Source organism: Psammomys obesus, unplaced genomic scaffold (assembly GCF_907164565.1).
Source record: "Psammomys obesus unplaced genomic scaffold, mPsaObe1.curated_primary_1811, whole genome shotgun sequence".
Classification (NCBI taxonomy): Eukaryota; Metazoa; Chordata; class Mammalia; order Rodentia; family Muridae; genus Psammomys; species Psammomys obesus.
Window position 1 is genome coordinate 5,846,636 of NW_026592666.1, and position 14,488 is coordinate 5,861,123.

The 14,488-nt window shown below is 41.0% G+C and overlaps 1 protein-coding gene across 5 annotated transcripts in view; it reads right to left on the reverse strand.

Annotated features, from left to right (window-relative positions):
- Positions 1–14,488, reverse strand: part of Grik1 (glutamate ionotropic receptor kainate type subunit 1) — a 379,259-nt gene that overhangs the window by 151,322 nt on the left and 213,449 nt on the right. The gene's annotated exons all lie outside the window — the stretch shown is intronic.

Here is a 14,488-nt window from a genome sequence, read left to right on the forward strand (position 1 = left end):
TACAAACACTGTTATCATATTGCTGGGGAGGTCATCAGAGATTGCAGCTCTGACTGTGTGTGAAATATTGTTGCTGGAGAGAGACAGCGTAGATACAGTGAGCTAGATGTTCTCAACGTCTTTCCAGCAGAGTTCCAAGATCGTCACGATAGACACAGAATGTTCCATTGAAGCATTATAAACTGACCTCTATTTAGCTTAGTGCTTGACTTACCCAGCTTTTTGCTTCCTCTGCAAAGAGGCCTTAACTTATGCCTGTGGCCTGGTGAATTCTCATAGGCCACAATTGATCTCTTCTCATTGTTCTTTACTAAGGATCAGAATTAGGTGCTTCTAAACTTGTCTATGGTGGTTTGATTTGTGAATGCTGTAAGTTATCTGTTCACTCAAGCAAACACATCCACACATATATTCACAAACACACATTCACACACACTCACACAAACACACACACAATCTGAAATAAAAAGCACAAATAGGCATTTCCATTTGTTCTTCCTCAGATGGAGAACTCCAATTTACAGATAACTAAATGTAATTACCCTGGCCCTACTTTGAAAGATTAGTTAAAACATACAAACATACAAACACACAAACTCACACACATACATCTTTTTGTTGAATTGAATTTCTTAATTAATTACGGTGTCTAACTGTGACCACTAAGAACACCTATAGTAACCTAATTTGGCTTCCTTCACATACATTTCTGGCATACATAGATCAATGTCTTGAACCATTCATGTATAGATTACGACTATGGTTCTCTATGAAATCATAGTTAAGAATAAACAATGATGTCATGTCAACCTTCATCTAAGGACCCAGGGAAGACATTTATTCCAAAAGCACTATCAAGAAAATGCTGTGTTTTTGTTCTGTCAATCAAAAATGGGAAGGTGGGAGTGGACTTTTTTCTCTGGGAGCTGTGAGTAGATGGGGGACTGAGAGGTGAAGGAGGCCAGGCAAGAAACAATGAGTGGTCACAGGCGGACTGATGGAAGATGATCTTAGTGCTGTGGTCAAGGTGACCCACACAGAGGGTTCTTGCTATTAGAATTTCCACAGTAGTCATTAGCAATTGTTCATTTGCTATTCTATCTCCACGGCCCCAGAAACAGCCCTGTGGTGGAGAGTCAACACTGCCATTCAGAATCTGGCCCTATGGAGATCGGGCATCCTAAGAGACTCATGCTGCAACTATGCAGGGGGAAGGTCACTGTCAGCCTGTGAAGAGAGCAGCAACCCCATGTGCAGGGCAGGCTGTGGGAAGGGATCCACTCAGGCATAAAGGACAGAAGCTCTGAAATGTGGACACTGGCTTTACCTAACTCTTCTTTTAGAACTTCAAGTTGTGAGAGGAAAATTGTCCTGAAGTAGCTCTTCTCTGTAAGTTTTCATCAAAAGTTTATAACTGGCATACAAAGTGGGAGGCATTTTTCCTGTTTTGGTATCTGGAAAGAAACAGAGACAGTACACTCTGTACCCAAGAGTTTCAGTCACCAGCCTCATTTGTGGCAAAGTCGGATGCCTGGTTGTCCAATGTGCATGTGTATGCTCATGTTTTCACTTCACCAAGCTATTTATACTTGTCTTTATGTCTAAATGGTGATGGTGATTCTTCATGGCTCCTCTGGTCTATAGATAAAATGGGAAAACACAGCCCAAAGCTCTGAAAGCACAGTTAGTCCCCAGGAGAGGGTTGGTATTATTGCATGTCAGTGATGGCGTCACAAAACAGTTGCTACCAATTTTGGGACTTCCTGCCCAGTTCAGAACGATTCCTCGGGTCTAGAGTTCTCTTTCTCACAAAACTGAATGTTCTTGAGTTTAGGAAAAGTATTAATTTATTTTTATGTAATTAGTGTTTAGGTGCACTGCATTTTGGCAGTTAAAGGAAAGTTTTTGCCTTTCATTCTTCCAGTGAGAGTTATGAATGGCGTCACTAGCGCAGTACCCCACCACTTTCTCCTTTTCTCTTAAAAGAGAGGATATGATGAGCCCCAAGTCCACCGTAACATGGGGTGTGCAGACTGCTAGATAAGTACCAATAACAGAGTATCTACAAAAACAGGACAAAGTTGCTAACAGAAGCAGGACTAATTCCTCAGGGCGGGTGCAGACAGGTCAGGTTGGCCTCCTTTCCATAGCTTCAGATTTAAGATGTGGAAGGCATAGTGCAGGAAGCAGGGAAACTAATGCCTAGGGACATTTGCATGATGCATCTTCTGTCCCTCTCTTCATTCCTCCCTCCCCTTTTCTTCTGTTCCCTCCCTTTGTTTGCTTTTCTGCTACTTGTCTTACTATCCTTTCTTTTCTCTCTTTTCCTCACCTTCCCCCTCTTTCCCTTCTTACTTCTTGCTGTCTTTTCTTCTCCATTTCTCACTTTCTCTTACTCTCTGAGATTTGTGGCTGACCCTTTTAATGAGATATTTAAATCCTCCTGGGAGTGTCTTGTGCAGCTAACTTTTCACCTCAGCCATCTGGAGGCCAGGAGTCCCACTTGTCAGAAAGGAAGACTGCTCTTTTAGTCATTGCTCTGTTCCTTCTCTACTCCTTTATCTCATCCCCCCCAACTGTCCCACTTTCTACTGAGAACAAGACACCTTTCTGATTTTTGATCTCTCATTTGAGCTGAGCTGATCACAACTCCTGCTCCTAAGAATTCGATGAGCTGTGGACAAAGTTAGAAGAGGCAAAGTCAAGAAGCTACTTCAGTAGCCCATGGAAGCTCAGTGTCCAAGAAGGTTCCCCAATAATAGGAACAGGGATCATCTCTGACATGAACTCATGGGCTGGCTCTTTGATCACCTCCACCTGAGTGGGAAACAGCCTTACCAGCCCACAGAGGAAGACAAAGAAGCCAGTCCTGATGAGACCTGATAGACTAGGGTCAGATGGAAGGGCAGGAGGATCTCTGCTATCATTAGACTTGGGGAGGGGTATAGGAGAAGAGCGAGGAAGGATAGTATTGGGAGGGGGTGGGGGAGGGGGCTACAGCTCAGATACAAAGTGAATAAACTGTAATTAATAAAAATTAAATTTTATTGATATTAAAAAAGGAGCTACTTCAGGCCTGATGAACGTGGAAACAACAAACCCATCCCTTTGTTTGTCTGTTTGTGTATCTATCTATCAATCTATCTATCTATCTATCTATCTATCTATCTATCTATCTATCTATCTATCTTTCTTTCTTTCTATCTATCTATTTATTTATTCTAAATTGCTCAGGTAGCATCAGTGGGTGTAGAAAAAGGTCAGGATGAACCTCCCCTTTTTTGGCCATAACTCTTGACCATGGAAGATGAAGCCTAGGAGGGCAGAAACCTCAGAGGTGTGGGTTGGCAATGCTTTCTTTCACCACTTACATTGTATGAAGAAGCAGAGCATGAGAACTGTTGGTGAGGCACATTTGTCTTTATGGTGATATGGGTCAAACTGCAGATCATTCTTCAGTCCATTATAGCCTAGATGCAACTGAGCATCAAACCCTTTGCCTAATCACAACCTGGAAGGTGAGCAAGATCCAAAGGGTATCAGTAATACAGAGCTCTCCCTCCTCACTTCCCCAAACCTCTTGATGCTCAATGTCAAACCTCAGGGTACTTGTGGTAACTGAGCAAGCATAGGGTTACAAAGTGGAGAAATTTGGGTTAAGTTCCATATTCAGACCCTCTTGCTAGGGTGGAAAGACTATTTATCCACTGAATGAGTCAGTCTCAGCTCCCACATAAAAATGGTTGGCATGGTAGTAGCCCGAAATCTACAGGAGGATCCTAGAAGCTCACTGGCCAGGCAATATAGCTAACTGGAAATCTCCAGCTCAGTTAGAATCTCTGTCTTAAATAGTAAAGAGTGGTTTCAGGAGATACTCAGTGTCAACCTCTGGCTTCCACACTCACATGTAGGGGCATATACACATCTGTACATCCAGGCACATGCCACACGCTCAAAATATAGATCACTGTTTTCTAAAACTAGAATTAGAGCTCTTAAGAATCATGCTCTAGATTTCTGTACAGATATTTGTGCTGTTTGAAGTAATAATGGAATTTGATATTTCTTATGGTTTGGTATTTCTTATGAATAAATATATACATTCATACACACACACACACACACACACACACATATATATATATATATAACACTAACACAGTATACACCTGCACACAATCATGCTGAAGAAGTTTACAAAAGGAAAAACAGAACCAAAGTGACAAGCCAAGGAGCCAACTCCCATTCCTCGGTTCTATACTTGCAGCATCTAGGACGTGTGAACATACATTTCTATTTTATCATTTAAACCACTTAGTCTACACAGACTGTTCCTTTGTGTGTTTTGTCTACCCTTAGGAAGGTATTACCCCAAGGTACTAGCTTGTCTTTTTTACCCCAAGGACTTTAAAGTGAAAAAAAAAACCCATCAGGTTTAGTGTCAGTCATATTTATCTAAGTAATACTTTCTCCTTGGAACTGTATGTAAGATAAGCAAAGAGAGAGTTACTGTAAATCAGTTCAGGAGGCAGAGGTCTACCATCGTAGTGCGTTTGTTGCTGCTGATGCACTTTTACCACTTATGGAAGCCATGTACAGCAATATGCAACACATGGCGGGTTACAAGGAGCCCTGGTTGCAAGGCTATGAGGGTGGTCTACAGAGAGCTTTGGATTTGTGCCAAGTAACTTCTTGTGGAGGCTTGTTCACCATGACAAATCTTACAGCCAATTGATTAACAACATGGCCACTGTAAACAAAGGGTGGCAGTTAGAGAAGGCTGAGAATAGATGCTCTATTTCATGAACACACGCACCAGCAATGGTGCAGGTGTCAGCTTTCTTTCACTATAATAAAATACCTGAGGTAATTTATTTATAAAAAGAAAATGTGTATTTTGGCTCAGCACTGGGGAGATTCTTGCCTGTGATTTATTGGCTTCATAGCTTTGGTTTTATGATGAAGCAATAGATCATGGTAAGAGTGCCTGGAGGGCAAACTGCTCTCTTTGTGACCAGAAAGCAAAAAAGGAAAGAGTAATGTCCCCTCTGAGGACATTACTCCAGTGACCTAAGGATATCCCTTTAGGTTCTACGTCATCAAGATCTTCAACACCCTTGACAATGCTATTCTGGAAGCAATACTTTTTTTTTTTTTTTTTTTTTACAAATTCTTTTTTTTTTAAATCTTTTATTTATTTTTTATTAATTACACTTTATTCATTTTGTATCCCCCCATAAGCCCCTCCCTCCTCCCCTGCCGATCCCACCCTCCCTCCCCTTTCTGCATGCATGCCACTCCCCAAGTCCACTGATAGGGGAGGTCCTCCTCTCCTTCTTTCTGATCTTAGTCTATCAGTTCTCATCAAAAGTGGCTGCATTGTCCTCTACTGTGGCCTGGTAAGGCTGCTCCCCCCTCAGGGGGAAGTGATCAACGAGCAGGCCAATCAGATTATGTCAGAGGCAGTCCCTCTTCCCATTACTATGGAACCCACTTGGACACTGAACTGCCATGGGCTACACCTGTGCAGGGGTTCCAGGTCATCTCCACAAATAGTCCTTGGTTGGAGTATGAGTCTCTGGGAAGTTCCCTGTGTTCAAATTATCTTGTTCTGTTGCTCTGCTTGTGGAGTTCCCGTTCCCTCCAGCTCTTACTATTTCCCACTTCTTACATAAAATTCCATTCACTCTGCCCATCAGTTGGCCATCAGGCTCAGCATCTGCTTTGACAGTCTATACTGCAGAAGCTTTCAGAGGCCCTCTATGGCAGGTTTCAAGGTTGTTTCCTGTTTTCTTCTGGCTTTCAGAGGCCCTCTGTAGCGGGTTCCAAGGTTGTTTCCTATTTTCGTTTTCTTCTGATGTCCATCCTCTTTGCCTTTCAGGATGGGGATTGAACATTTTAGTTAGGGTCCTCTCTTTTGCTTAGTTTGTTTAGATGTACAGTTTTTAGTGGGTTTATTCTATATTGTATGTTTATATGAGTGAGTATATACCGTGAGTGTCTTTTTGCTTCTGGGTCAACTCACTCAGGATGATCCTTTCCAGGTCCCACCATTTACCTGCAAATTTCATGATTTCCTTATTTTTCATTGTTGAGTAATACTCCATTGTATAGATGTACTACAATTTCTGCATCCATTCTTCAGTTGAGGGGCATCTGGGTTGTTTCCAGCTTCTGGCTATTACAAATAAAGCTGCTACAAACATGGTTGAACAAATGTCCTTTTTGTGTACTTGCGCCTCTTTTGGGTATATGCCTAGGAGTGGTATGGCTGGAAGCAATACTTTTAACAAACTAATTTTTTAAAGCTTATACAACATTTGAACTCTAACAGCAGTTTTCTAACTTCTAACTTCTCCTAATTCACAATCCATTCTTATAGTCTCTTAATGGGAGAGAGTTGAACAACTCTATGAAGATTCCCAGCCTCGCTCAGGAGCACACTGATTTCTTTATTTTGGCTTCTGTGGAGCATGAAAATATAATGTTGTAGATACAGAGAACCTGGCTATGGGCTCGTATTCATGGACCTTAAAGAACATAATAGTATTATTGCCCACCATTGCCATCCTTCCTCCCTCCAGATGAGGCTTAAACTGGGTTATGGATGGAAATTGTAACAATGACTCACTCTCGTCCTCCAAAACCATTAAGAACCTAAACCAGGAAATTTACCTCATTTAATGATGACAAAATTTCATGAAGATCATTGCTTTAAGTCTTTTTCCCATAAAAGGAATATTACTTTGACTTGGCTTGGCTTTTAATACATATATATCCTTATATACACTGTAGAGTTGTAGTGTTTACAAACTTGCATGCATGCATATGAATAAATACATGAATACACACACACACAAGCATACATACATAAACCTTGGCTGTTTTTATATGTTATGGTCCATGAATCTTTCACAAAATTTAATAATTCATCCAACAAGTCATTGTTTCTTCTAGCCATTTATTTATAAAATGCATGTGAAAACCAGTGCTATATGAGACACTGGGTATATACCAGTGTACAAAGAGATGAACTATAACCCCAGGCATGATAATATCCTCATGTCATCCCAATACTTGGGACACAGATGCAGGCAGTTCTCTGTGAGTTTAAGATAAGCCTGGTTGACACAGAGAGTTTCAGGCCAGCCCAGGCCTACACAGTGGGATTCTGAAGAGGAAAGGGGTTGGGGTAGGATGATAGAGGGAGAGCAGAGAATGAGAATGAACATGAATATGCGATTTTAGGAGCTTTTGTTCTAGAAGCTATTCAGGGGTGGGAAGAAGGGCATTGGCATGCCTACTGAGAGGACAAGTATGTCTTGACTAATGGTATAACTGAGCAAGAATATGAAAGAACTGAGGCATGGACTGAAGATATTGGGAGAGGAGTGATCTATTGAGAGGGAGTAAGGTGGTCAAAGACAGGAGGTATTTTGGGTCATTTTAAATTTTTAAATTTTTTATTATTACTGTTTATTACAATGTATTCAATTTGTATCCTGGCTGTGGGCCCCTCCCTTGTCTCCTCCCAATCCCACCCTCCCTCCCTCCCTATTCTCCTTCTATCCCCTCCCCTAGTCTACTGATAGGTGAGGTTCTCCTCCTCTTCTATTTGACCCTAGCCTATCAGGTCTCATCAGAACTGGTTGCATTGTCTTCCCAGGGGGAGGTGATCAGAGAGCCTGTCACTGAGTTCATGCCAGAGAAAGCCCCTGCTCCCCTTATTAGGGAGCCCACTTGGAGACTGAGTCTATGGACTACATCTGCATCAGGGTTTTATGTCTTCTCCATACATTGTCCTTGGTTGGGGTATCATTCTCTTCAGGGCCCCCAGGGCTCAGATTTTTGTTTTATTTTGTTTTGTTTTTTTTGGCTTTGTTGGTCTCTTTTTGGAGGTCCTGTCTCCTCCAGGTCTTTCTATCTCCCCCTTCTTTCATAAGATTCCCTGCACTCTGCCCAAAGTTTGGCTATGAGTCTCAGCTTCTGCTTCTACACTTTCATCAGTAAAGTCTTTCAGAGGCCCTCTGTTTAAGGACTTATGTGGCTGAAATTTAATGAGGCAGACTTTGGTAAAAGAACTCAGTGAAGTGATAGAGGTAGATTGGAGTAGGTTACAGATAGTTTAGGAAACAGTCATAGGACTATGGCTTTTATTCTAAGAGGCATGGAAAGCTAGTGGTGGGCTTTGAACAGAGTGGTTAAATGATGTTTCATATTGCAAGAGAATCACCATGGTTTCTGTGTTAATGAAGAGATGGAGGAAATGGGCAAAAGCCAAACACAGAAAGCTCTACTCTTGAACCTGTTCTACAAGAGGCTACTTCAGTCATTCATTTGAGAGCTGATGGTGGCTAGGTTCAGACTGTTGCTTTTGATGGTGTGAAAAGAAGTCACTGAACAGAAGGTAGCACTGGCAGGGTTCTCTGACAAAGCATAAGAGATGAGAATGAAGGATAATACTGTGTTTGGAGATTTAAGTAGTCATTGCATTGCTGAAGAGCTGGACAGGGAGCTTGGCTTGCAGTGTGACTGATGATTCTGTGATGCCTCTCAGGTGCTTAAGTGGAAATGTCAGCTAAGAAGTTTACAATATTCATACAGATGTGGTAGAAGTTGTTTCCTAATGTGTAAATTAGGGCATCTCTACAATGGAAGTGGTCTAAGGCAACTATCCTGCAGAGAATCACTGAACAGCAAGTGCAGACAAGGCAAGGAGTGCCCAGTGCCAATAAAAGCTATAATATGCAGCAACTGAATCACTCGGATAATGCTAGGAGGAAACAGGACACTGCCAGTATCCTGAATTCAGACTTCTGATTTCTATTAGCACATTTCTATTACCCTATGTAATCAAGTATAAAGGTGACTCTATGTGTGTGTGCACGAGCACGCTCTTGTACACGTGTTCGTGTGTGTGTGTATGTTGTGTATGTGCAGGCTCTTGAGCATGCACATCTGGGCCCTTGTGTGTGATGGTCAGTGGTTCATATCAGCGTCTTCTTCACTCACTATTTTTGGGTATTCTTGTTTTGTTTTGGTTTTGAGACAGGGGTTCCTACTAAGTCCGGACCCCACCAGTTCAGCAAGGCTAGAGAGCCAGTATGCACCGTGATTAACCTATCCATCTCCTCAGCACGGGGACTGCAGATCTATTCTGCCACCTCTGACATTTTACATGGGTCCTGAGGTCTGACCCGGGGTCCTCATGCTTTTGTGGCAAGCAATTTACCGAGTAATCCATTTCAGTAGCCCTGAAGTAATTTTCTATAGCAGCTACCGAGTACTAATGCATTATCCAGATTGACTCATTTTACATGTTTATTTCACTATGAGTGGATTCAAAATAACTAAATTTGTGGGATCAGGGTAATATTTTGGTACATATATATGTATCCATTTGTAAAATATGTACTGGTATGGTTAATGTAAGGAGAATATTTCTTTTTTTTTTTTTTTTGGTGAAAACATTCCAAAATCTTCTGTTGTAGAAAATTTGAATATATAGTGAAAGCATATAATAAGTTACTAATAATATAGTCTCCTCAGTATGCTTTGAACACTAGAACTTATTCTTCATGCTCAACTACATTTTATAGCTGCCAAGCATGCTTTCCCGATATTTGCTACCATTAGCTGATTTTAATTATCCTGTTTCTTCTTGCAAAAATTGTTTCATTCAGCAATTTAAATGGCTATTTCTACCTCTCTGATTCTGTTTGGCAAATGCACTATTAGCTATATTACAGGATATATTGGTATTTTTATTTATTTTATTTTCCTACTTTATTTGAAGAGTTCGGGATCAGATCAGGATATTATTATGTATGTCCTAATAAACCCTGCACACCCCTAGCTAGCTGCTGTGTGTCCTCTGTGATGAATTGTGAGTTCACTCAGGAAGCAAGGGTGACCTATTAAATGACGATCTAGAAGTGGAAAACTTCCAGTGCTGGCTCCTGTTTCGCATTCATGTCGGCTAACAACCACCCCAGAAGCTGTCAACAGAAAACAAGATGGCAATTTGATCTATTCCTTTGCTGATAGCTGCTCCTTAAATACACAATATTATATTGCCTCCCTTTACTGCCACATCCATAATTCTACTTTATTGCATCATAAGCAATTTACTCGAGGCTCATATTTACTGCACCTTTAATTTCAAGGTTACACATTTAATTTCTAAGATTCCTTTTCACATTCAGCTTCTCTCTTCTTTTCTTACTTTGGACACCAACACAGTCTTAATGATCTCATGTAGATGAATTTGGGTGGGAATCAGGCATTCCATGACATAATAAAAGAGGCATAGATAAGGAGAGTTTTAAATCTTTCAGAAAGTCTTGAGGAAGGAGAGAGTTATAGGTTAAAGACAAGTGGAGCCACAGTGGTCTGGCTGTGACCCAACCTTCTACAAGTAGCCTCATCTATCACTGACTTTTGAAAGGAAGAATACATTTCATTTCATACCTAGGGTTATGACCACATTTAAATTCTCTCTTTGATGCTTCGAAGAGATCTGCATAAGTTCTGTGTAAATGCCCTCCAAGGAGGAGGGGCACGTGTCTATGAGGAATAACTGACATGCTTTAGAAGGAAGCTAATAGGAGAAGGTGGAATTTTGAATTGCTCTGTAGACGCTATGGGTGATTGTTCTTAACAAATGTACTACACATTAAAAGCAAGCATCCATGGACAGGACAGAGACCCCTGCTCAGATGTAGCCTTTGGGCAGCTCAGTCTCCATGTGGGTTCCCTAGTAAGGACAGCAGGGGCAGTCTCTGACATGGACTGGCTTTTTGTTCACCTCTCCCTGGTGAGGTGGCCTAACTAGGCCACAGAGAAAGAGGATCCAGGCAGTCCTGATGAGACCTGGTAGGCTAGGTTCAGATAGTAGGGGAGGAGGGCCTCCTCTCTCAATGGACTAGGTGAAGGACATAGGTGGGAAGAGGGAGGGAGGGCAAGAACAGGAGGAGATGAGGGAGGGGGCTACAGCTAAGATACAAAGTGAATAAACTGTAATCAATTAATAATAGTAATAAAAACAAACATAACCATTCAAAGCCAAAATTGCTCTCACAGTATCTTTCAGTATTCAATTTATTTATGAAACACTGCGTGAGTAGGACAACGCTAGTGTTAGGGCAGGACACACTGTGAAGGGTATCTTGGTTGTTGCCCTCAAAAAGATACCAGTCCTAAGTGACAAAAAAGAAGGAAGCCATGGTTATTAGTCGTTTACTCAACCAGTGAAGCCCAAGCACACACTTTGTCCTTTCCCACACAGAGTCCTTTCGTATTCCTTCAGCCAGGGGTGAACACTTTCTCTGTAAGTACACTATAAAGTGTACTGATTATTTGGGGAAATTTGTTTAGTATAGCCTTTATCAAAAATAGGGTAGAGGGTTTTGAAATCAAAACCAAAACTGTCATAGGATACAGATATTATTCTTCTACCGGGAAATGAAATTAACATGTTGAAAAGTCATACACATGTTTGAGTTTATTCAGCATCATTTACCATAGGATATGGTATGAATACAAGGATCATGAATCAATGAGGAAGAAATTATATATAATATTCAGATGCCTTATATAATTTACTGAATCATGTGTGTGTTTACATGTAAAAAACAATGGAACCTGGCTTAGTAAGATGGCTCAGTGTGTAAAAAGCACTTTGTCACCAAACTTAATGATCAGAGTTTGATCCTCAGGACCTTCTATCAAAGGACAGAACCATCTCAAACATGTTGCCCTGTAAGCTCCAGATGCACAGAATGGCACCTATGCCAAAATTGCCCAGATAAATATATTTTTCAAAGATCATTAAAAAGGCATGAAACCCTGTAATTTGTGACACTGTGCCTTGGCATGTAGGAAATCTTATAACTGTGGTAAGTCAAGCATGCAAAGGTCAGGGCTGCATGATATCTTCCATCAGTGGAAGGCTAAATTGTTGATCTTAGAGGCTGATAATAGAATGGTGGTTCCCAAAGACTTAGGAGAGTAGATGGTAGGGGGATGAAAAGGAGTTGGTCATAAACAGAATATTATAACTAGTTAGAAGGATAGTATATTTAATTGGATATGACGATCAGCAAATATATATCTTGTGGTAGTGAAGAAAAGAGGATTTTGTTTGTACTTGCCAATATTGATATGATAACTACTTAAAGGTCATCACTACCTCATATATACATAATTCAAATCCATAGTATACTTTATAAACATATACAAGTATTAAATGTTAATCAAAATGTTTAGTAAGCTTGGAGACCACATGTTCCTTGAAAGTAGAATCAGCATTAATGGGAACTTGCTGCTATTTGGTAGAAGAATTTTAATCCAGAAACATGGCTACTCTAATCACATCTAAAGACCTTATAGGTCTGTGTGATTCAGGTGGAATGACACACCTCTAATCTCTCTGGCTGAAACACAGACACACCCTTAGTATAAATCTTTAATCTCAAACAATGAAGATGAAGCTAGTTTGTAGAGGGAAGTATCCATGTTTGAAATTCATGTCTAATTGAGGGGCAGACAAAGTGACAAATCAGAGAAAGATTTGACAGAATGATTCAGAGACAGGATATACCCAACTCCCATGAGAACAGACAGGAAAGAGAAGCTACTTACGAGAAGTACAGCAGAGTTGAGAGTAGGGTAGGGTACTGTAGGGTACTGTAGAGAGTTCAGTAGAGAAGACAGTACAGTAGAGTGGAGTACAGTAGAGAGTGCAGTAGAAAGAGTACAGTAGAGAAAGGAGCAGAGTTGACTACAGAGGAGAGTTCAGTGGAGAATACAGTACAGGAGAGTTCAGTTCAGTCAGTTTTAGCAGTTCAGATGAGCTCAGTCAGTTGGGAATCAGTGCAGTGAGTGCAGTACAGTCAAGTTGAAGCGAATTCATTCATGTTTTTTATGCAGTTCATGCAGGTCAGCAGAGGCAGTTGAAGCCAGAGTTCAGAAAGAGCTAGAAAGAGTGAGCTTATTTTGCAGTAAGCCTCGGAGAGGACAATTACATCTGGCTAATAAAATTTACTTTTACACCTGTTACCCAATACGGGGCTTGAACTCATGACCCTGGGAGTAAGTAAGAGTCTCATGGTCTACCAGCTGAGCTACTGTACTGCTTTTAAATAGCTTCTCTTTCCTGCCTGTTGCCATGAGAGCTGGCCATATCCTATCCTGTCAAATCTTTCTATGATTCATCACTTTGTCCTTTAATTAGACTTCACTTTCAAACATGGCTGCTTCCATCTATCAACTAACATCATCTTTATTGTTTGGAATTAAAGGTATATACCTAGGGCATGTCTGTGTTCCAGCGAGATCATGTATGAATTCCAGCCCGATCACATAAACCTAGAAGATTTTTGTTGTAATCCCTTGTGAGAGCAGCCATGTTGCTGGATTAAAATTACTCTACAGACTATGTCATGACATGGCCATAGTCTAGCACCCATGGTGAAGGCTTGTGCAGTTGATTGGATGTTCAGTTTTGTGCCTGAGCCACATGAAGCACTCTGTCCTGCCAACACAGAGGCCTAGGAGAGGACAATGGCAGTTGAGATATGTAAGGAGACCTCCTGACTTTTCCCATTACTGAGCTTGTGGCCGTGATTGCTTTTTCTCTCCCAACCATTACCTCCCAGGGTTCCCAAGCACTTTCAAAGCTCCACTCTCCCTGGGAGATAACTCCTCATCAGGCTGCCAGCACCTTCATTTCATTCAGGGATGGCTGGTGTCCTAGTCAACTGCGGGTTCCAGACAGCAACCAGGAATGTTGCCAACGAAGGAATGCCAAAAACCTTTACTCTTATACAAGTCTGGGATTGCTTTAATATCTCTTGAGAGCAGTTATATTTCTAGCTTTTTAACATCTCATTTAAATGACATGCATTCACATGAAAGGTCTGTTGATTCTATTTTTCTGCTTATTAGTTAAATGGATAAAATATGCCAAATTCACAGCCCAGAGTTCCAAGGAAGCTTTATTATATGTTTTATCCCAATTTCCTAGTTTACATCCCTGTGTTTCTGATATTTTTAAGCTGGCAATTTTTGCTTGCTGAGAAGGAAAGGCTGTTGTTAAAATGAAGTCTGTGGTCTGAAGCCAGAACAAATGGAAGCTCACAGCTCCCATTGGGCAGCATTTATCAATGCATAGACTTGGGACACACAAAAGGCTTTTAGTAGTCAAACATGTTTGGGAAGCCCTGCCTAGCATCAACCCTGTTGGAAATTCACATTACACAGTAATGTGCACATTGCCCACAAGCCAAGCAATAAAGAAAGCAATTCAACTCTGTTTAACCCAGTGTGTCTCTAAAACTCAGTTGGTCACAGGACACTTTCCACTGGAACTGTGACCAGTTGTCTTGATAACCACAGTTCAAAAGCAATTTGATCCAGAGACCTGCCCACATTTGGGTTAAAATAATATGTACTTTTAAATGGCATGTTCATGCAATTTTTATGAAAT